This window comes from Phaseolus vulgaris, chromosome 1, assembly GCF_051622355.1.
Source record: "Phaseolus vulgaris cultivar YP4 chromosome 1, ASM5162235v1, whole genome shotgun sequence".
NCBI lineage: Eukaryota > Viridiplantae > Streptophyta > Magnoliopsida > Fabales > Fabaceae > Phaseolus > Phaseolus vulgaris.
This window is the reverse complement of record NC_143498.1, coordinates 32604532-32629960: the sequence shown is the minus strand read 5'-3', so window position 1 is coordinate 32629960 and position 25429 is coordinate 32604532. Positions and strand designations below refer to the sequence as shown.

Here is a 25429-nt window from a genome sequence, read left to right as displayed (position 1 = left end):
GCATTAAGACTAGAGGACACAACGTCCAAATTTGGTTTCCTCGTAAGACAATAACAGTAACTTAAAACACAACACTAAAATGAAATATTGGCACTAATAAACAGAGAAAAAAAATCGCATCCATCCTCTTAAGATCAAGATAATTATAGAAAAACACATACCCTAGAATTTAAAAACATGCAAAACCCTCGTCCTTTGAAACTCAATCATTGTCCACCGGCCAAAAAAAGCATTGATTTATTTGAATTAATAAATGCTATCTTTGGACAATAGGTGCTATATATCCATATGAATGAGTAACAAGATCAAACAACAATTAAAACATTCTTTATTATTTTATATATCATACTCTTACTCCGGGAAAAATTAAATATCACATGCAATTAACAAAAATGGGTCCAGTCTCATTCTATAGACAATTAAACAAAAGGCACACAATTTATAATTTGTCAATATCTCAATTTAATCGTATAATAATATATTGTAAATAATACAATAATTAAAATAAACAAGACATAACTTTATTTTCTATCATTATCAATATTTTATGTAATAAAATATTAAGAAAATCCTATCTCAAATAAAAATAAAAATAAAAATACTTATTTGAAGTGTTCAAACTTTCAGTTTTTCTTTTCCTCATTCAATTTCCAATGCTTGTGATTTTTTTTTAATTTAAAAACCATTTATTTAGATGAGATGAATAGAGTTGATGTTTCACATATGGTTCCAACTTCTAAATTACCTTGCAGCTACTTCCTGCAAGAATCAGAAACCATTCACAGGGTAAACAATTTGCACTGCATCATTCACGCAATCTTCTAATCCTAACCTGGGCAATAATGATCCAATAAGGCAACAGTAAAAAGGTGGAAGATAAATACTAGGTTTATATCTACAAGATGATGGAGCAACACAGTTGAAGGCATTGTTATTCGTCAGGAAAAACTACTTACATATCTCAATGTTGTTGATGGATTTGTGTTTTCTTTCTTGCGGTTTTTGTTGATGAATGCGGAAGCTCTATGGATTGATAGTGGAACAAGGTTCTCCTAAGAGTTGTGATAGCCTTGGAGGTGCATGAGAAGTAGGAAGAGTATGAGTGGTTCGGCCAACTCCCTTTGTAGGTGAAGGTTTCAAGATTAAAAGCTTATTCCTAAGAGAGTTTAGGCAAAGAGTGAGAATGACACAATTTTGGCAGCATTTCACTATTCAATTAATCTTTTAGAAACATGAATCAAGCCCTCTTATTTACAGTGTTTAGAGGGCTGGAAATTCAAAAGAAAGTGGAGGAAAATTCAAATGAGAAACATTTGAATTTGGAGCCAATTCCTAGTCACAAGGGAAGTGTGACTTGATTTCTTTTTTTGGCACCTCCTAAATCTACACCTACACCTTTTTTTTATGTCACATGGAATGTGTGACTTAGCTTTATACATTTGCACCCTTTATGTTCTACTAAAAATACTCAAAAATAATTAAAAAAAATCATTTAATGATGCTTAGTTGGTCCAAATCTTCTATTTGTTGGGTTTGAGTTGAAGCTTTAACTTGTATATGGATTTGGGCTTGGGCTTTTTCTATCATGGGCTTGGGCCTCTTTCATCAATTGTAGTAATACCAAATCCAATGGTTTTTACTTACAACTGCTATATTTGGTTCTTTGCTGAAAAAAAAAAAACTGTTATATTTGGTGGGAGGAAGCACCCTTTCCAAGGTTCCAAGGCTCACACTTTCAAGTTTCACACTTAATTAGAAGAGCTCAACCAATTGAAGACCTTTTGTATGAATCATTTCAATTATCTCGCTAAACGTTGATGCTTAACAGTAAGTTCCCTGGAGTCAACCATTTCAACATGAAGTTTTCAACTTTTTATTTTCATATAGAATTTTTAGCTATAGCAAAGAACGTGTGAATATGCATGTGTGTACATGTGCACATGTTGTGTGTGTGAGAGAGAGAGGGAGGGGAGAGAAACAGAAAAATAGATTTTGAGAGAGAGAGAATTATGTGCTTACTTCAAGTCAAGAAACTCTGTAGTTGCCCTTGCCACCAAGAACACCAGAGCTGGTCTCATCCTCTTCCCACCAGAACTAAAAATTTGTTCAGCTGCAGACAATAAAACTGGATTTTCTGCTCCTACAGTCCATCAAAGCATCTTTATCAGATACATTAAAAGTTAGCTATCAAACTATCACCATTTGCAAGCAAAAGAAGCTAAATGAAAGAAGGTTCAACAGGGAATGAGAATGATAAAGACTTCGCACAAATTGACTGGATAAACATTCTTACACAACAAAAAAATCTAATGAGTAGTAACTTATGCTACAATACAATCAATTTAGAATGGTCTTAAAAAATTATCTCAATAAATAAATCAATAAAATTGAATACCATTAATCCCAAAACATTGCAATTTGTAAATTGGTATCTAGATACAAAGAAACATGTAAATACCAAACAAAGCCAAATTAATGAATTCAATAAAGGTAACAAGAACAAATCCCAGAACAGTTAAAGAACTTCATTTTCAAGCTTATGCCCCTTGTTTCCTTCCTTTAAAAATTCTACACTTTTTCGGTCTGCTAAAGCCACTCTCACTCACAATATATAGAACAGCTACACAAGACTTCATGAGACAGACAGTAACAATCATAAATCTTTCATACTAGATAAAACACCAGAAAGCATCCATCCCAAAAGCATTACTTACCAACTGAAGATTTTTATTGAGAGTTAGCAAATCATTAGCAACCACTTCAAAGAACCTAGCTGGGGAAATGGGGGATTCTGAATAACCCTTCAAGTTCAATCCATTGGTTGGTAAGGCTTTCAATTGCTTGAGTTCCCCTATTCAAAAACCAAAAGTTTCAATGTCTAGTTCCACAATTATAACTAACGTCATAAATAGTCACAAAAGCAGACATAGTATTTTCAATTACTTAATTAGATAAAGAAAGGTAGGAAAAGCTTTTCCATTAGTGAAATGAAAACAATACCTAATATAAAATCTACACCTTGATGTGCTAGATTTGCAAACTTGGAATCATCAACCTACAAAATAAATTGAATACACCACATGACCAAAAAAACACGTCAATAAAGCATGTAAAAACAAAGAAATTAATTAATACGTCAATGTAAGATTAATTACTAGTATTTATGAACTATGCTATGAACAACTTGTAGAAAAAGAAGAAAAGACTTATATGGAAAATTTCTTATAAATTCATTTAGCAACGATATATACAGAAAAACAAAGATTCTACAAAAACAATGCCCTCCCCACAACAACATTTTTGCCCTCAAGAATGGAACAATGGGTATGTCGTTTTCAAATGAAATTATCCTTCTTAAGCATATCAGTAAAGGGTGTAGCAATGACGTCATACCCATGGACAAATCTTCTATAATATCCAATTAAGCCCAAAAACCCTCTTAATTGTTTTAAGGTTAGTGGTAGAGTCCAGCTTACCATGGCATTCAAAGGGGCAATCGTATCAATTATGCACCCGTATTTTTTATCCATTTGGGTATCTAAGAAATTATGAGTGTTGTCACTATCAATGAGAATATGTAAAGGTCGTTTTTTATGATATTTAGCTATTCTCATAGTTTTGAACCCAACCACTATGGTTAGTGCATTGACTAAGATTTGTGGCTCCTTCCTTTGCAATAATTCAGTCACATCACTGGGAGGACTATCATGTGAGTCATCTTCCTCCATCTCCATGACGTGAAGCTGTAATTTCTTGTGTACCCTACTATGCTCAATTGAGTAGGGTTCAACTCAAAAATAACGAAGGTCTTTGGCTCTACGTTCTACTATGAACTCCGATGGTAAGTGGTGTGTTGGTTTGAGTTTAGGGGCCGCATTGATTGAAGCAGACGACGATATAGGCATTGGTGCTGGACCCAAGACTCCCTGTGGAATTTGGCCATCGAATTGCTTGAATGAGCTCTTTCATACGTCCTGGCCAAGGTAAACGCATGTTGTAGAGACTTAGGTCGGAACATTCTTACCATCATCTGGATTTCTTTCTTTAATCCACCAAGGAAGCACCTTAGAATATGATCATCAGATAACTTCAATCTTGTAATGATTGAATTGAACTCTTCATGATAGGCATCAACTGAAGTCTTTTGTCGTAGACGCAACAACTCAATCATGGGATCATCGCCAATTGCACCAAACCCCATGTTGTCATTGGAGAGACCATGGGGCCCTTCTCCTCAAGATTGAGCAAGTAATTCCTACATGGTGTCTTTCATAGAAAGAGTCAAGGTTTCCCTCAACGTATCCACGAGTTCCAGAAACCTATTATCCATCCTTTGGGAGATTCGATCTTCCATCTCCTTAGCAGCTTGAGCGGAGCGTGTTGAATTTGCCATTGAAAGTACTGGAAGGTCCTAGCTTATACCAATTGATATGAATGATCGTGTATACAAGTGTCTAGGTCCTCTCATAAGAGATTTGGAAGAACGATTAGGCTTTGGACTAAGGGAACCTTTAGGTGGCTTCTGATTATACCAAGAACAATGATAAAGAATTGAGAAAAGGAAACAAGTGCATATATTATTTATATCACAACTAATAGTTCAGTACTCTATTTATAGAGTACTAAAGATTACAAATGATAGAGATAAATTATGTTAATTAAATCCCCACTAAAGATAAATGATAAATGATAGAGACTACTAATTAAATCCTAACTAATTAAATCCCAACTAATTAAATCTCAATATCTAGTAATTAAATCTTAACAACCTAACAATAATATTAATCAAATTCCAAAACTTTAGAATATAACATATTGGGATTTAACGAAGGAAGTGTATAACCTTTCGTCATGGAGAATAGCATTGCTGCTGATAAAAGAAAAAAAAATGAGAATAGCATTGCGAAGGAGATAGTGGATTGTACTCGTTTGTTTTTTTCAAAATCTTTGATTTGAGAAGCGAATCAAGAGACGAACTTGAGAGGGGTTTCCTAGAGATGGTACTGAATCCGTGAAACGCTCTGCCTCTGAAACTGTTTTAAGTTTGGTGACTCCGAAACTCAATGTTTACAAAATGCGAAAAATTAAAATAGAGTAGGAAATTAATCAAATTTATTGCAATTTTTTAAAACTGCCAATACTTTTCAGGGGTTTAGAAAACCTCTCCTATACACATCTTTTTGGAGGTTTTTTAACCCCTTTTAACAAACCTCTCTTAAAAATAAGATTTTTTTTGTAGTGAAATAATATAAAAGGTAAACATATAACATATATACCCATCAGTGTCTATGTATGACATGACTGCATTAATTATAATTATAATTATAATAATAGATATAATATATTATTTTTTATAATAACAAATCATTATATTAGTCAAGGAGGATTATGCAATAAACAATATAGTTTGAGTAACGTTATTTTATGTTTCTCCTCAACTCTACTGTTACTGTTGGGAATCAATTTATATTTATTCAAATGAAGGTAATAATAGTAATTTTTTTTCTCATTATATCTGCAACACAACTCTTATTATTATTATTATTACTCTTATTATTATTATTACTATTACTATTATTATTATTATTATTACTATTATTACTATTATTATTAGTATTATTACTATTATTATTAGTAGTAGGGATTTTGAAAGGGTTTAACGTATACGAAGAAGCGCAAGCGGCAACGAGTCTTAGTTGTTGATCTTGTCACGTGTACGTTGATTGAAAAAGTATGGTGAGATGTCACTTTGATGCACTGTTCATGTTCAAGGAACCCTAAGTACGGGTAACAGAAAAGAAGCAAACCCTAGTTACAACTATATAAAGGGTGGTAAGAACCCTAACAAGGTACATCGTTTCTAAGACTGAAACTACTCTATACACTTATTGTTTCTTTTTCCTAGTATTGACTTGAGCGTCAGAGTGCAAACGGTCGATAGGGCGTCCTTTTGTCTTTACAGGTTGAGTGTGCTTTGATCAAGAGAAGTGCGACCAGGGAGGAGATAGAAGGGCTTGAAGCAGTTCATTAGAGTCAACCGACAACTGAGTCAACCGACGAGAACAATTATTATTATTATTATCATTATCATTATCATTATCATTATCATTATCATTACTATTACTATTATTATTATTATTATTATTTTATTATTATTATAATAATAATAATAATAATAATTTTTATAACATTTAATTATAAACATATTTTTTATTATATTTTTTTATTAAATCATATATAACTATTAAGGTATAAAAATGTAAATTTTGAATCAAAAGATAAAGAAAAAAATATTAAAAAATAACTTTAAGTTTAACTCAACTTTTTAAAATCAATTTATAATAAACTTCTTAAAATAGGTTTTAAATACTCTTACATCATATTAGAAATTAGAAAGTAAATTTTATATCTAAATTCTTATAAAATCAATTTTTATGATAAGATTTGTATTCACTTTTATATTTATATATATAAAAAAATATAATCAGAAAACTTTATCGTAGAGTTGAATAAAGTTATACAATATTCTCTTTTGCAATGTGGTTATAATGTGAGTGTTTGTGTTCAAAAGAGGTCATAATTTGATGACAGCCTTCAAATGATTCATTGAGTTTTCTTTTTGTGAGGATATGCATGGACCCAGGTAAGTGTGTCACCACCACCATTTGGTTCGACTAATCAAAACATCTCTCACGTCCTTTCTCCAGCTTCAAATCCCAACTGTTGTCCCTCTCTGTCTCTGCCTTCAACTACTCAACACTCAACACTTCTCCTGCATTATTATGTCCATTGCATGGCAACCAAATAGTGCAGTGACTTAGATTTTGTTCAACCAACAATCTCATGTATAATCCACTTCCCCCGTCTAGTCCCAAATCCACCAGGTGTAAATGTGCTCACAAATCACTTTCCCACTTTTTATTCTTTTCAATTTCAAAACAATTCATGTTGTCCACATGATACCTAAATGAATATAATAAATGAGATAATATGAATGTTGGAGATGCATATCAACCACAAATGATGCTTATTCATAATATAGTATATAAGTGATATAATATATAAATGGTGTAAATCTCACCTTACAAACAATAAACAATTTTGTAAGTTTGAGTTAAACTTAAAGTCCAATTTTTAAGATGATATTATAGTCATTTCAAATGTATTATAACAAGAATTTGTTGGTCATATATATCGTGTTATCCGTTATTGAATTGTTATCTAGGACCATCCACAAATACTAATCTCATATATGAGTTGACAAACTTAACATGAGGAAATATGTTAGAAATCTCATATCGACTAGAAATAAAGTCAATTCTAGTATATAAGTAGTGCAAACCTCACCTTACAAACTAGTTTTGTAGGGTTGAACTAGACTTAAAGTTCATCTTAATATTCTATAATAATAACTAGATATTGTTTGATTTTTTATTTATTAATAAAAATAGGGTTGAAAAATACAACGAATTATATAATGTAATAATAGAAATTAATTTAGAAACCAAAATTTTTTTAGTCTCTAAAATGATCTCTAATTTAGTCACTATAACAACTAATTATTTTTTGTCTCTAAACTTGATTTTTATTTCATGATTTTCTTGTAGTGTTAGAATACTAACCTCAATTTCAATTTGAACCTCAGAGCCCCTCTGACAACAACCACTTAGCTTACTACAATGAAGGTCAAAAGGATACAAACTACTATACAAAGTTTAGCTGTTATATTCCAAAAAACAAAAGTTCCTCAATACCTAAGTTTATGCTTGAAACTCCTTTAGTCAGCTGATGAGTCAAGAGTTTGACACACCACCCTTAGACCAAACATGCTTCAAAAAGATATTGCCAGAAGTTGTCAAAAAAGTGATAGAGGTGATGTAAACTCTGGTGCTTAGTATAGTTACAGAGATTGGCACAAACAAAAAAGTTGTTTGAAAGTGCTTGTAGTCTTTTGAATGTCCTATCAAAAAAACCTCCTAACTTCCTCTTTGATCACCAATGGATCCTCACACCATAAATCTTGCACAGCCAGTCCAATAAATGTATTTTTAGATTTTTTCCAATTAATTCTTGAATGAAAAAAAATTGGTGTTCGTATCCTACATTCTAACCACCTAACCTTAGATTTTTGTTTGATAATTGATTCTTGCCTTATGTTCACTTCTTTTAGTTGAGCTAGCATCTGAATTCTCTCATTCCTTTGATTTTCTGCCAAAACTTCATCATCTAGTCTATCTAACTCGCTTATTTTTTCTACTACTTCTAACTTTTGTTTATTAACATCTCCGAATGATTCCCTATTCAACTCCTTGAGGTCCACTGATGTGAGTTGAATCAAGCATAGACACTTTTCAGCATATGAACACAACAATATATGTGAAGAAAGACAACAATTAAGAGTTGAAAACAAGAACAAACAATTAGGAACAAGTGGAGGAACTTAAGAAATCATCATTGAAGTACAAAGCCTTCTAATAAATGAACCAAACTCAAGAATGAGTGTCATTCCACAATGAACCGAAACAACACAAGGAATTGGAGATGCAAATACATAATCAAATTAAGCTACAAGTGCATAATTGAAAGTAGAACACAAGATGAACAAGAATAATCGGTGGAAATTAAAGAACAACACCTAAAAAGACAAACTACCGATTGAAATTGCTAAAAACATGGTAATGGAGATGGAAGGAAGAATGAACTTAATTGGATGAAGACTTGAAGGAGATGGACACGCCACTTGGAGATGATGATCCAAGATGAGTGCTAGTTGCCACTACTTGAAGCCCTCCAAAGCTCACAAGAAAAGACTTAGTGAAGGAGATCAAATCTCTCACAATTCTCTCTCAATTTGAGTAGAGTTTCCTTTCTTCAATTTCTAAATTCTGTTATGTTTTTGTGTTCTTCCTATATCAATTGTGGTGTACAAGGATATAACACTCATATTTGAGTTTGGTTCATCATTTTGGAAGGCATTGTCTCCATTGATGATTCCTTAAGCTTCCTTGAATTTGTGTGTTGTTTCAATTCTGTTTTGTGCCTTATTTCAATTATGTTTTGTGCGCCAACTCTGTTCTAATTATGCACTTTAAATTGTCATCCATTCATCACTCTAATTGTCTTTTACCTTGGACCTTTGGAAATGAACCTTCACATCTACTTAACACTTGTTAAGTTAATGTCCAGTGGGGATTTTCCTTAGGTGATACCTATAAATTGCTAAGAATCTTGATCCTAATTCTTAAAAGTGTCACAAATATAATGAATTTAAAATCAACTCACATCATCCACCTTTATCCTCTTCAATTTTTTCTTTTAGCATAGCCAAACTAGTTCCTGCTACGTCACAACTTCCCCATATGGTCTTAAAAAATTCCCATAACCCTGAATGGGAGAACCAAATGTCAAGGTTGCTGAAAGGTTTCGGTTCCCAATCGTAATTTGATCTTAATGTTTGTGAAGAGAATCAATTCGGGAATTGGTTTAATAGAAATATAGTGGGGAAAATAGGAAAAGGGAATAAAGTTAAATTTTGGGAGGATGTTTGGATTACTCAAGAACCACTGAAAATATGTCTCCCTAGATTATATATAGTCTCAAAAGGTAAGAATAAAAATATTGTAGAACTAGGAGATGAGTGGACCAAACATGACAATGAGACTTAAGATGGAGGCGTAGGAGATTTGTCTGGGAAACACAACATGAAAAGTATCTAATGCAAATCTTAGTGGGTAGAAAAAAAAAATTAAAAAGGAAGAAGAGGATTTCTTGAGTTTGGGGGAGAGGAGAGGATGAAGAGTATATAGTCAAGTCAACATATTACTATCTATAGGAAAACACCACAATTCAAAGTTGTACCTCTTACTCTAAGTTTTGGAGTATCCAAGTGCCCCCTGCTGTGGTATTGAGATTATTAAAGGGGAGAGTCCCTACTAAGGCACAATTGTCCCACATAGGGATAAGGTTAACTAACATTTTGTGTGAAGTTTGCTTCCTAGAGGTTAAAAATGTATCACACCTTATCTTAGGATGTAAGAAAGTAAGTATTGTTTGACAAATGTGCGTTAAGTGAGTAGGGATACAATATGTACATCACACAAACTTAATGCACCATTTTTATCAGTTTCAACTATCTGAACTAAATGAAAAACAAAATAAAATATGGAAGAGAATGTGGATTGTCATAGTCTAGATGATCTGGAATATAGGAATAATATCTTTTTCAATAACTCTAAGGTAGATGTAATAAAGATGTTTTGTATGGCACAACTCTGTGCGTGGGTATGGATGACTCATAAGATACCTATAATTATGTTCTCATACAAGGACTGGGTATAATGCCCAAATGTTTGTTTAAAATCCCTATGATTATTACAATGTCTTGAATTGGGTAGGGACCTTATGTTATGAAATTATGTACTCTTTGTGTTGGAAATGGTTATTAGGTGCATGTGGAATAAACTAAGGCCCCATTATCAAAATTTGGACCACAGTTATAGACCTTCATACCAACAGGGCTACAACTCTCACTCCCTGGAATAGATAGAGTTATAGTTGGATCATATTGAAGGAAAAGTATATGTCATTGTCTTTGAGTTTGGTTTAGTTGATGTTACAAATCATGTATGTCTTTGAATGCAGAATTGTTAAAAGATGTAGGAAAGGAATAGATACAGTAGCAAGACTTGTTCTAGCCTTACTTCTTATAGGGTAAACAATTTGTGTGCTAATGCAGTTCCTCTTTTGTAATGGAAGGAAGGACACTAGCGCATGGATGTAATAGGGTTTATGTATTTTTTATACGGGTTGGAGCATCCCTTAAATGATCAATTTTAATTTTATTATTCTTTGTCCACAAAAAAACTACTAGAGAAACTACAAAACCATAATGATAAAGAGATATGAAAAATTGAAGAAAAAAATGAGCCAACTTGGAAAGACATAATGAACATACCTCCTTAAATGTGCGCAAAATCTCATTTTGAAACATATTCCTTATGTGATCTACAAATGAACACATGTGTGAGACCTTTATTGAGTTTTGAGACCAACCTATAAATTCACTTTTTTTTTTGTATAAAAATGTACCTGACTAATAAAATTGAGTGATTGAAGGAATCATGAGTAGGCTTGATTGCATGATTTGTCTTATGATACAACAAGTTGTCCGGAGAGTAAAAAAGAGAGACATATGGATGATATCATGATGGACAAGGAATGATTGTTAATTAGTGCTTGAGTAGGAAAAGAATAATGATAAATATAGTGTAAATATGCTATTAAAGTCTTGTAGACGTAGAAGGTGAAATTTAATTAAAATTTCTTATTGTAATGTATAATAACAAAATACTTGAAGATTTTGCTGACTCCATTTACCACTAATCATTTTAATTCAATTTCTTCAATTAAAATATTTGACTTTTACTTAATTTTTTTCATAGCTTTTAGGAAACAAACCTTTATAGTTCTTTACATAATCTTCCTATGTTTTTTTTTTCTCAGCAAAGAATAAATTGAATAAAAATGAGATATTTAAGAGATATCTCAATATAAAAAACATGTCCTCACAAGACCTTACATCCCTACGCCCTACAAAAAGATGGTCCAAATATTAGACCCTCAATCTACTAACTGCCAATGTCTTCTCATACCCCACAAATTAGTCCTAACCAAAAGGACATCATCTCCCATATTAGTCTGGAACATAAACCAATTCAAGTTGTGTTGATAAGAAAATTAAAAAGACATTACTTCTATAACACGAATGAGCAGTGGCCACCCAAGACCCAAAAAAGGTTGCCACACTGCCTATTTATGTGATCACCACAATTTAGTTGCTATAGTTTAGAAGTTGACACATATGAGATCAGCACCCCCAAGATGATTTGTGCAGAGCTGATGTTGCTTCATCCAATGTGAAAATTTAACCATCCTTCCATGCATATGTTTTATATTTTCAACCAGAGATATTTTTCGTTAAGGTCAAAATGATTCCTGATAGGTTACCTTACATGGTTAGAATGCTAGTCGCATACAAAAATACTATAAAATTGAAAACAACAAACATCCATGCTCCTTACAAAATCAATTCAATTTAGATACATATCTCATTCCCTAGTTAGATAATTTGGGACCTACAGAGACTTGAGATACATATCTTCCTACGTAATGGTTCAAAATTTTGGTTGGTGTTAGACTAGTATCAAATTAGGCCACCACATAGGAGAGGTTATTGACAGATCAAAAAAGTAAATAAGAAAGATAAGTATGAGCCTTCTCTCCAATTCCTAGTTTTAACTTGTTTTATTTTATTTGATTATAGAGAAATACATTAGTTCCCAATATGGAACTTTTGAAATGCGAGGTGAAAACATATTGAAAAGTTCACTTAATAAAGCTAACAATACAATGAAGAAGTCAAGTTGTCTTGTGAAAGATGTATGGAACCTTTGTCAACATTGGGGATCAAAACCATTCAAGGTGAAAAGTTTAATCACAAAAGCGAATCGAGCTTCAAATTGTTAAGGATTTGAAGTTTCACTCCATACTATTGGCTCTATTAGCATTTCTCAGCATAGAGAAAATTTGGTAAACTTTTTTTGTCCTTTTCATAATTGTATTCTATATTCCATTTATATATAAATTCAGAAACTTTTTTGTTTTTCTTGTGCATCCTTTCATTTCTAAATTAGTATTTTTTGTTCACCTTATTTTATACAAAGTTGAATGGAAAACCTCCTACCCCATCAGAGTTGTTTTGTAATACACACCAACAAAAAGACAGAACACGAGCAAATCAAAGATTAACACATATGGATGTAAGTCACAAATAAATATGATATGTTATTTGATGAGGACCAAGGAGAGATGGTGCTTGAGACCCAAGCCCAAACCCAATATGAGGCCCAAGCCCAACCCATGATCTCATCATTCACCATACCTCAGAGGATTACTAGGAGTAGGGCACAAACATTAGGAGATGAGCATCAATTGATGTCTCTTTTTGTAATTTCTTTAGAGTAGATTTAATAGAACATAAAAGGAGGCTGTGGATAGAAGTTTAGGGCCTATGAGGAGAAATGGTAACAAGTCACACCTTCCATGTGACTCACTTTAGGCGCCATTTTGAATGGCTTGTCTTTTGAATTTCCTACCTTTTTCCTTGGTGAAAACCGGCCCTCTCACACTATAAATAGAGGTGTTTGGCTCATGTAAATTCACATTGAATGAAGAGTAAAGTTACTATACACAAATTGTGTGAGAATAGTGAGAATTGTTTCTCCTAGCTTAGTCTGATCTTGTGAGTGATTGGGAGCTCTCAAGTGGCGGCAACATCACTTATCTTGGAGCATATTCACCATTCCAAGTAGCATGAACCTTCTTCCCAAGCTTCAACCACATAAGTTTTCCTATCTTCATCTTCCAATTCCATTTCAATTTCTAAATATGTCTTATTCTTGTGTTCTTGATTCTATTTGATTTATTTGATTTGTTTAGTAATTCTAATCGATTCAATTGCTTTGTTTGATGTTTCTATTCGGTTCAATTGTCTTGAATTTTGTTCTTGTTTCCGCACCTTGTTTTGTCATTCATAATCACCTATAATTGTGTTTTTTCTTTGGTCTTATGGAAATGAACCTTCACATTTACTTAACACTTGTTAAGTTAATGTCCAGTGGGAATTTTACTTAGTCTTGTCACCTTAATTTCTTAATCAATCTCAATCCTAATTCTAAAAGTGTCACCTAAATGAATCAATCTAAAATCAACTCACATTGTGTGGTATCAAGAGCTATGGTTGTGTTCATCTTTTTGAGTTGATTTGGCACTTTTACATTCAAGCAATTTACATTCTAGCACTTTAATTATTGTCTTTAAATTCAAGTACCTTTACTTTCTTGTTTTTATATTCAAGCACCTTTACTTTCTTGTCATTATTTTCTTGCTTTTAATTTTCCAACACCTTAATTCATTAGAGATTTTTTTTTAACCTTTCTTATATTCATAGCATTTTTTGTTTTGAATATTTTCTTGTGATGTCTTTTATTGATCTTGCTTGTTACTTTGAGTCATATGTTCATTAGTGTTCTAGGTGTCCTTATTTTGATTCTTCTTACTTGCTTTTAATTGTGAAGTTTACACATTAATTAGAAACTTGTTTTAGTAGAAGTTGGTGTTAAGTTCCGAACATATGAATTCAAGTGTTCAATTATATTGAATCCACCAAATTTTTTTGTGAAATTGAATGTTCTTGAAAATGTGCATGATGCAATTAGGATAAAAAAAATACAAAAACAGCAAGCTCTTTTAGCAATTCAAAAACAGTACCATACTTTACAAAACATTGAGCAATTGACTTTAAAACAGCAACACATTTGTTTCAAAAGGCATCTTGCTTAACACTTGGTTTAGAAATTCATTTTCAAAACTATGGATTGAACTTGATTGGCAAATTGTTTTCAACTTTGTGTAATTTTGTATCCTTTTTCTTTAGCATATTTTCTAATAACACAAGTTTCATAGTTAAAAGCTTAGTGAGTTCTTAGAGCCTTCTTTTGTGATTTTCTTGATTGTCTTCTATTCAAGGTCTTGTCACATTCTTTTCCTTCAAATTTGGTTTAGCCTTTCTTGTTTTAAACTTTTCTTGTTTGTCTTTTCTTCTTTCCTCAAATTTTGTGGTGATTTGCCTTGAGAAAGTGTTGAGACTTTGTCCTTTTTCACATGCGAGTTGCTCATACCACAAGTGAGACCTTGGCTAAGGAAAGAAAATTTTCTTTTAGTGGTTAATTGTTTTCTTACTATTGTCGCAAGCTATTCTTGTTTCTAACTTGTTTTCTTTAATTGTTTCTTCTTTGTTTTTTTGTGTTGTTTGTTGATATGGATCTTCTTTCAAGTGGTGAATCATCTAAGCCTATTTCTCCTAAAAAAGCTTTTCTAATTGGAGAATTGAAGGAGGCCAAGTGCACCATTGCACAACAAGATGAAGCCATGAGACAATTGGAGGAAAGACTCCAAAGATTGAAAATGCACAATGAAAGACCCCAAAGAGAAACGCCACCATCCTAGACATGATTCAAGAAGTTATCACAATTATGGAGGACATGGAGAAGAAGCTTAATGGAGGATGCACAATTTTGAAGATAGGCGCCAAAATGTGGCAAAGTCTTTTCTACCATATGTAAAATTGCCTAGTTTTAGTGGGGAAAGTGATCCCAATGTCTATTTAGGATGGGAGGCTAAGGTAGAACAAATTTTTAATGTGCATGAGGTCCAAGATGACCAAAAGGTAAAATTAGCCTCTTTATAATTCATAGACTATGCCATGCAATGGTGGCATAAACTTATAATGGACATTGGTTTAAACAAGAAACCAACTGTGGTCTCTTAGGAGGATTTGAAAGAATGCATGCACGTTATATTTGTGCCTCCACACTATAGGAAAGAACTTTTGTTGAAGCTCCAACGGCTTCATCAAGGTACACGAAGTGTGGATGCTTATTTTAAGGAACTTGAAACAACATTAACCAAAGTTGACATGCATGAAAGTGAGGAATCCAAGATAGCTAGATTTGTAAGTCGCTTAAGAAGGGATATCCAAGATGTGGTAGAATTATATGAATATTCTTCTTTAGAAAAGTTGGTTCACCTTGCCATCAAGGTAGAATCCCAAATTTCAAAGAAAACTTCTTTTCAAAAATCTCATAATGATGGCTTCTACCACTCTTATTGGAAAAACAAAAACAAAACTTCTTCTACTTTTCCATCAAATTTTAAAGAGTCCACTTACAAACCTAGAGAGTTTAGACCCTCACCTTCCACTCCTAAATCTCCAACTAAAACTTCAAGTAGAAAATGCTTTAAATGTTTAGGCTATGGTCACATTGCTTCTAATTGTCCTTCTAAACGCAATATGATGATGCATGATGGGGTAGTTTTAAGTGATCATAGTTCACAACACTTTAGGTCTCCCAATACCTCTAGATCCTTAAGTGAAAATGCGAGTGAAATTCCTTGTGAAGGCGACTTATTAGTGGTGAGATGAATGCTAAGCCAAGTTTTGAAACCCTTTGATGAAAGTCAAAGAGAAAATATTTTCCATACTAGATGTCTCATCAATGATAAGTTGTGTTCTTTAATAGTGGATGAGGGTAGTTGTGCAAATGTGGCTAGCACAAGAGTAACATATAAACTTGGCTTGTCTACTATCTTACATGTCAAGCCCTATAAGCTTCAATGGCTAAGTGAAGAAGGGGAGATTATAGTAAACAAACAAATCCTCATAGCCTTTTCCATTGGCAAATATAAGGATGAGGTATTATGTGATGTTGTACCTATGGAAGCCACACATGTTCTTTTAGGTAGGCCATGGAAATTTGATAGAAAAACAATTCATGATGGCCTTACCAACAAAATTTCTTTCAACTTCCATGGGCATAAGGTCACATTAAAATCTCTCTCACTAAAGGAAGTCCACGAGGACCAACTTAAAATGAAAGAAAAGAGAGAGATCGAAAAAGAAAAAAAGAATTCTAAGTGAAGCCTTCTCATTTCCTACCAAGAGGTCAAAAAGGTAATTCCTTCCCAAAAGAATATGTTTATAGCTATCCCTAGGACCCTTGATAGTGAGTTGGTGTTAGATAGTCCTCATTGTTTGGCAAATTTGGTAAAGATGTTTTTCAAGACCCCCCAAAAGGATTACCTCCTCTAAGGGGCATTGAGCACCAAATAGATTTTGTACCCGATGCTTCTTTACCAAATAGCGCTACATATAGGACCAATCCAACCGAGGCCAAAGAAATTCAACAAGTAGAGAACTTAATAGCTAAGGGGTGAGTGCAAGATAGCATGAGCCCATGTGCTATGCCTGTGATCCTTGTCCCTAAAAAGGATGGGACATGGAGGATGTGTATGGATTGTCGCACAATAAATAACATAACCATCAAATATAGGCATCCCATTCCTAGGTTAGATGACTTGTTGGATGAATTACATGGGTCTAAAATATTTACCAAAATTGATCTTAAGAATGGTTATAACCAAATCTGGATTAAACCGGGGATGAATGGAAAGCCGTCTTTAAAACCAAGTTTGGTTTATATGAGTGGTTAGTCATGCCTTTTGGCTTGACTAATGCTCTCAGTACCTTCATGCGACTCATGCACCATGTTTAAGGCCTTACATTGGCAAGTTTGTAGTGGTTTATTTTTTATGACATTCTTATCTATAGCTTGTGTTTAGAGGATCATGAGATGCATGTTAGGAAAGTGTTAGGAGTCCTTAGGAATGAGAGTTTGTATGCTAATCATGCTAAGTGTATGTTTGCACTAGATCATATAGACTTCCTAGGGTTTGTTGTGAGTTCTAAAGGGGTGTATGTAGATAAAGAAAATGTTACAGCAATTCAACATTAGCCAACACCCACCAACGTTAATGAGGTACGAAGTTTTCATGGACTTGCTAGTTTTTATAGGTGGTTTGTGCAAAACTTTAGTACCATTGTCGCACCTCTAAATGCCATAGTAAAGAAGGATGTGGTATTCAAGTGGGGACAAAACCAAATTCAAGCTTTTGAAACTTTGAGGAAAAATTGACTAAGGCCCCCATTTTAGCCCTTCCTAACATTACTAAGACATTTGAAATAGAATGTGATGCTTCCAACATAGGCATTGAGTCTGTTCTCCTTCAAGAGGAGTCTTCTCAACTACTCCACCTATGATAATGAACTTTATGCTCTTGTTAGAGCCTTGCAAAATTGGCAACACTACCTTTTTCCAAAGGAGTTTGTGATACATAGTGATCATGAATCTCTTAAATATTTGAAAGGCCAAAGCAAGCTTAATAAGAGACATGCCAAGTGGATGGAGTTCCTTGAGCAATTTCCTTATGTGATCAAACATAAGCAAGGTAATGTAAATGTGGTTGTGAATGCTCTTTCAAAAAGATATACCTTGCTAAATGTTTTGGATTTTTAATACTTAGGTTTTGATCACATAAAGGAAACCTAAAAAGATGACCTTGATTTCTCTCTTATCTATCAAGAATGTTCTAAAGGAGGACACAAATACTTTTTCATACATGATTGTTTCCTTTTCAAAGGAAAAAGACTTTGTGTTCCCCAAGTATCTTTAAGACAATCTCTTGTTAGAGAAGCATATGAGAGTGGACTTATGGGACACTTTTGGGTAGTTAAGACTTTAGATACATTGCATGAACATTTCTTTTGGCCCCACATGCACAAATCCGTACATAGCTTCTGTGATAAATGCATAGCATGTAGGAAGGCTAAATCTAAAGTGCAACCCCGTGATTTATATACCCCTCTTCATATCCCTAATATGCCTTGGGTAGATATTTCAATGGATTTTATTCTAGGTTTTCCCAAGACACCTCAGGGTATGGATTCTACCTTTGTGGTAGTGGAATGCTTTTCTAAAATGGCTCACTTTATTCCATGCCACAAAGTAGATGATGCTTGTTTTATTGCAAATCTCTTCTTTAAGGAAGTAGTTCGTTTGCATGGGCTTCCTAGAAGTATTGTATCTGAAAAAGATTCAAAGTTCTTAAGCCACTTTTGGAGGACTTTGTGAGAAAAAATGGGAACTAAACTCTTGTTTTCTACTACTTGTCATCCCCAAACTGATGGTCAAACTAAAGTGGTTAATAGAACTCTGGGTCAAATGTTAAGATGCCTTATTTCCGGGAACCCAAGGGTGTGGGAAAATTTACTACCTCATATTGAATTTTCCTATAATAGAGTAGTAAATTCATCCATTGCCCACACTCCTTTTGAGGTTGTTTATGGGTTAAATCCCCTCACACCTCTTGACTTTCTTCCAATTCCTATACTTGATGAGGTGTTGTGCAAGGATGGTTTTGAAAAAGCTTCTTTTATTAAAGACCTGCACAATCACATCAAGCTGCAAATTGAAAGAAGGGTAGACAAGTATGCTGAACTTGCCAACAAGAGGCGCAAGGCATTAATCTTTGAACCCGGGGATTGGGTTTGGCTACACTTGAGGAAGGATAGATTCCCTACTCAAAGGAAGTCAAAACTTATGCCACGCGGTAATGGTCCTTTTCAGGTCATCAAAAGGATTAATGATAATGCCTATGAGTTAGATATGTCTTATACATACCTTGGTAGTCATTCTTTTAATATCAGTGATCTAACCCCTTTCTCTATAGGTCTTCCAAATTCGTGGACGAATTCTCTCCCACCCGGGGAGCATGATGAGGATTTGAAGTTTCACTCCATACTATTGGCTCTATTAGCATTTCTCAGCAAAGAGAAAATTTGGTAAACTATTTTTGTCCTTTACATAATTGTATTCTTTATTCCATTTATATATATATTCATAAACCTTTTTGTTTTTCTTATGCATCTTTTCATTTATAAATTAGTATTTTTTGTTCACCTTGTTTTAGACAAAGTTGAATGGAAAACCTCCTACCCCATCAGAGTTGTTTTGTCATACACACCAATGAAAAGACAAAACACGAGAAAATTAAAGATTAACACATATGGATGTAAGTCACAAATAAATATGATGTGTTATTTGTCTAACATATTTGTATTGGTGTTTTTTTAAAAAAAATTCTCAATGTATTACCATTTTTATTTTGATGTTCATAGGCAGAGTTTACCTATGAATGGAAAGAAGCATCCCAATCAATATATAATATAGGAGTGTCTCCACATGATGAATTACAACATTGGTGTAAATTTGTTGGAATTAACAAAGGCAATGTGTATGGGCTTGGATCTGAGTCAACCAAAGCAATTGGGAGACAATCCTATCATGATTCCACATCTTCGTCTGTGCAGGTCATGAAGGAGGACATTCAAAAGTTAAAAAAAAAAAATTACTTGTTCTTGAAACTGAAAGGGATGCCCTTCGTGATAGAATGTTAAACAATGAGAAAGAAATTCAGCAAAATAACAAAATGTTGCATTTGTTGATGGAGAAAATGGACTTTCAACCTCTTCTATGAATTGAAACTTTATGCTCCTTACCTTACTTAGATTTTATGTTTTTAATGTTATTGTATTATTTTCATTGAATCTTAGTTATGTAACAACACTATTGACTTTTTTGGATGCTTGTATTACTTAAAAATATGTTTATGTAAAACTAGTGTTATTGTGATTAAATTGTATTTTACAAAGCATCTATCAAGTTTATATTTATTTTAAAAAAAGAAATTCAAAATAATATAGAATTACTAACCGATTTAGTGACAAAATCAAGATTTTAAAATTGGTCACTATTTTAGTTACTGATTTTGGTTAGAGATTCAGTCACAGATTCAGTTATAGATTTCAGTCACAAATTTCAGTCATTGTTTTCTGTCACTAAATCATTCACTATGCATCAATGACCAAGACATTAGTGATTGATTTTGGTTGATTACTAAATCAGACACTAATTAAAATAGTGACCAATTTTGGTCATTTAGTGACTGATTTTTTTATTACTATTTATGGTTTTTCTTGTAGTGTGTGTGTTAAAATTGCAAGACATTTTGGTAATATTAACTACAAAAGATGTGGTGAAATGAACCAAGAAGTGAAAAAAGTTGTAGATAGGTAAATGCAAAGGGTGGAAATGAAACACAGCTATAACTGAAGTATTTTCGACACATACCCCTACCCTTAACCTACAATTTGCATCAATGACATCTTATAGAATTATGTTATACAAATGCTATTTTTATTGTGTAATCAAATATATACTGGAAGTGAATGTTATGGTGAGATGACATTTTATATTTGAATGAATGAATAAAAAAATTATGTTCATATTAAGTATCTTATTTCCAATCTTTTATGCCTGAGATATTAAGAGTCTTATTTCTAACATGTTTGAAATAATATATAAATAAAGAAAATTTTACAAATAGAACATAGTTATATTACTTCAAACTTGTGAGGATACATATTTAATTGCTCATGGATCAATACACATTTTTCTAAATTTGACAACTTAAAACTTAATACAAAAGAAACCATATCATCTACAATCTAAAACCTAACTTAATACATCAAAATTAATTATCTTCCACATTATAAAACCCAACCAACCAACTACTCAACCCAACCCAACCCAACTTACAAGTTATAAAAATTGTATGTGGGACTCTATCTTGGTAGAGGTTTTTTTTTGCAATGAGATCTCTTCAGGCTTTAGATCCTTATGTAATAAGATGATAGTCAAATAGATACCCAATAGTAGGACTTTGCAATGGTATAACTTGAGTTATACATGATCATTTTGTTTGTTCATAGGTATTATTCTCGTCTAAAATATGCTTGGATAAACAATTGGTGGAAGAATTGGTAGTTATTTTGTTGTTATTTTTTGTATCCAGCTATTTTTATCGTTTTGGTAGGAGGCTGGTATGTTGTTTTGGTTTTGCTAGGTATCTTTTTGTATAAGGGTTGAAACACCCTTAAGTATTCCCTATAATCTAATTTATTTTTGCTGATAAAAAACTCGACATTCTCTTTTTGACAATCAATACAAAAAACAAACAATAACACAATTATAATAATTTCTCAATAATAGTGAATCTTCTTCCAAAATTTATATGACATTTTTTCTTTCTATGATCTTTCGAAGAAAATATTAATATTTTTGTTCTTAGGACAGGTAAGATCAAACTTTACTTTGATCTATATAAAGAAAAAGCATAAAAATAATCATTAAATCAATAAAATAATAACAAAGATTAATAAGGAAACTGATTTTTGTCTCTAATTCAAACTTTAGACCTTCTATTACTTGTAGTAAGGAAACTATTGGAATAGTCCCTACCAATTTTTTTTACATAACAAACAAATTATTAACATGAACTGTATTCGTAAATCAAAATAATTTCAAAAATGTCACCACGTTTTTTACGAAAGCGGGTAGCGCAAAAGCCGCACTAAATAAAGAGTATCCTTTTCTTCTTTTTGCACTAGTGTGTATTATAATATTATAACATCCACATTAACGATAAGTCATCATGAAATATTTTAATATCCTAGTCCACTAGAAATTCACTTGTTACCTCAAAAGAAACTGACACTAACACATTCTAATAGTTTTCTTATTACAAATATCCAATAGATCTAAAGTTTAGACTAGAAGAAAAACCATATAAAAATACAAAAGACAAAAGAAATATATTTAATAATTAAAAAAACACTTCTCCATTATTCTCACATTTTATAAAGAGTAATAAATTCAATTTTTTTTTATTTTATGAAAACAGAATGTAAAACAAGAATTAATAATTCAAGTTTAAAATAATAATTTTAAATTTAACCTGCAAATGAATTGTCTACCTTTTTCTTTGCATGCGCATATGAATTGTCGGGAGATTGTATATGAATATATAACACACACACACACATATATATATATATATATATATATATGAAGTTATTCTATACATATAGAATCCAAATGTACTAACCAATAATCCCATGTGATTTTGTATTAGATCCATTATTAATCGGACCCACATATATTCAATTCTACATGTCGTTATTACGTATGCTAGATAAATAAACTTAAAAAAGAAACTTAGAAGGTTGATAATGATTTATTTCTTTTAATTTTCTTCCTTTTTAATTTGAAATGCATTTGATTGAAGAAATATTTTAAATTATAAAATAATTATTTTATCATTATAATGTACTACTTTCTCTATTATAACATAATAGTTTAAGAATACTAGATAATTCTGATAATAATAATATGGTTAAGTATTGACTTGATTATTATTTTTATTGTAATCTTGATTTACACATGCATATACAATTTTGTTTTTAAACAATTAATATAAATTGTGAGTAACTTATCTTGAATAAAAAAAGAGTTGTTTAGATGGTCTAAGGATTATAACGCACTTAATAAAGGAATTTATTACAAACATAATTAACTTATTTCTACTTGTAAAGTCATTCATAATCACTTTATAAATTTTAATTCATCATTCAAATACTCTCTCTATTATATATATTCTGATATTTGAATAAATATTTGCAATAACTATCTTTATGTAAAATATGGTTTATTATGCAATGATATAAAAGAAAATATATTATTGTTTTTTTTTATCAGCAAAGAATGAATTAAAATTAAGGGGATACAAAGGGGTATCCCAACTCTTTTACACTTACCAGAACAGAAAAAAAACCCAAACAGTGATGAGAACTACCAAGAGCTAAGGATCCTTACACCAGAAAAACCTCTAAACACTGATAGCTGGTGTGGGAAGGGCTTACAGCACCTTGAAAAAGAAGGATCCTACCAGACCAAAAAGCTATCACTGCATCTACAAAGGGGCATTAGTAACACCCTCTAAGAAGAAGCAAAACTACACACGCCACTACAGACCATAAGACCAGGAGAAAAACAAACTAGGCAACTCCACAACAAGACCAAGATAACACGCAGGAGCCCACAAACAACAATACCCTGTTCCTATTGTTCATTGATGGCAAAAAGGAGCACCAGCAGCAAACGAAAAACTGGTGTGGGGGACACACTTTAACTCTGAAAAAGGTGCCTTTTTACCTGCAAAACTACAAACGACGTTAGCAAAAAACTGTTAACTGGTACGTGGGGTCATTGATGCAAGTTGGCAGTAACACAGGCCATCCCCAGCATAAGAACCAGAAAAACTCCCACAGCAACTGAGGCAAACAAAAACCGTGCTCCAGCACCCTTATAGACTTAGAACTCTGCTGTCCACACTACCCAAACTCCTCCACCGAACTGGCTGAAGCAAAAACACCTCACACTTTTTAAACAGCAGCAGACAACAGAGTTATAAAACCCTAGCAGCAGATGACACCACTTCACCTCACAAATCATCTACAGAATAACTTTGGAGAACCTTCGGGCGCCACAAGCAGCACCAGTAACACGTGGAAAAACCTACACCTCCACTACCTGATCTATGAGTTATTTGGATGCAAAGACCCCAACCCGAGGGCTCCACACTCAACCTCCTATGTGTGGTCTAGTTTGCCCACTGAGGAGTCAGCTGTTTTGTTGATATAGATAGTACACAAACCACTATACTATAAAAAGAATAAACCATTGCACAGCAGGGCAGCCTGAGGTAACCCGTCACCTCCTACCATCAACAAACCACACTGGTCAACGACGAAACAAAACATCACAAACCCATCCCCTACAAGAGGCTGGTGGATATAAAAAGACAAACCAGACGACCCACTCACACTACAGCAAGGAGGCATTGATACGGGTACAGGATCCAATCCGAGAAGGCATATGAGAAGCCAGCTGCGTTATGTTTCAACCACAGCCATGATTGTAATTGAGCTCTTTGAAGAATTTCATTGGCATCGGGGTCCCTTCCTTAAACACCACCAGATTCCGCTGATTCCAAATACAAGTGACAATTGCCGCCAAACACCCAACCAAACCTGGTTCTGTTTATTAGTGAGGTGATTAAGGTTGAAATTCTCCATATGGTTCTGAATGCCCGTGTTTTGGGCCCCCAAAATGCCTATCCACCGGAGACACCTTGGGCAATAAAACAGTCCAAGAAGAGGTGTTGAGAAGACTCTTCTGCCGTATTACAAAACGCACATAGAGTTGAATCTACCAACACCCCCCTCCTGTTCAAATTGACTCTAGTTGGAATTCTATCCAAAAGAATTCTCCAAGCAGTGACAAGCACTTTCGGCGTGGCTTTTGCTTGCCAGAGATTGCAGAATATCCCTTCCTTTATACCTGTGTGTTGATGGTTGGTCAGGATTGAGTAAGCTGACTTAACCGAAAAGACACCATTCGGATCCCCACTCCAGATGAGATGATCCTCTACATCCTCGCACACAATCCCCCTATTCAGCATAGAGAGAAGGTCTGATTCCATACTGAATTCCCCCTATTCAGCATAGAAAATATATTATTGTGATATTATCTTGCATAAATGTTTCAATTATTAAGAAGAAAATGAAACACGATCTTTCGTAAGAAAACTCAAATAATTAATTTAGAGAGATTGAGTGTGATTACACTTTATAAAAGTATGTTTACTAATAAAAGAAAATCCAAACTAAGGATAAGGATAATATGAAGATGGTCCTTTTCAAATAATAGAGAAAACAAATGGTTTTTATTGTAGTTTCCATATGCCAGACACAATAATTATAATTCTTTATCTATTGGACACTTTTATTCATTTAGGTTTCTAATCTTTGAATCAAAAATATAGAAAAAGGGTACAATATACATCAATTAATCAGGTATTTTTTTTCTAATAAAGATATTTTATCTAACTGTTTGTTCATCAAATCAACAAACATCTTCCCTCAATCTAAAACACATCGAAGAGCTTGTTAAAGAAAAACACTTACGACAAAAATTATAGAATATGGGTTCCAACGTATGTGGTTTAAGGATGT

At 33.0% G+C, this 25429-nt stretch overlaps 1 long non-coding RNA gene across 1 annotated transcript; it reads right to left on the bottom strand.

Annotated features, from left to right (window-relative positions):
* Positions 1-1699: 1699 nt before the first annotated feature.
* Positions 1700-3119, bottom strand: LOC137816134 (uncharacterized). The gene is made up of 4 exons (XR_011081763.2): positions 3019-3119; positions 2715-2851; positions 2020-2140; positions 1700-1836 (listed from the first exon to the last, which is right to left on the bottom strand). It is a non-coding gene; the product is annotated as an uncharacterized LOC137816134 (long non-coding RNA).
* Between the last annotated feature and the right edge of the window lie 22310 nt (positions 3120-25429).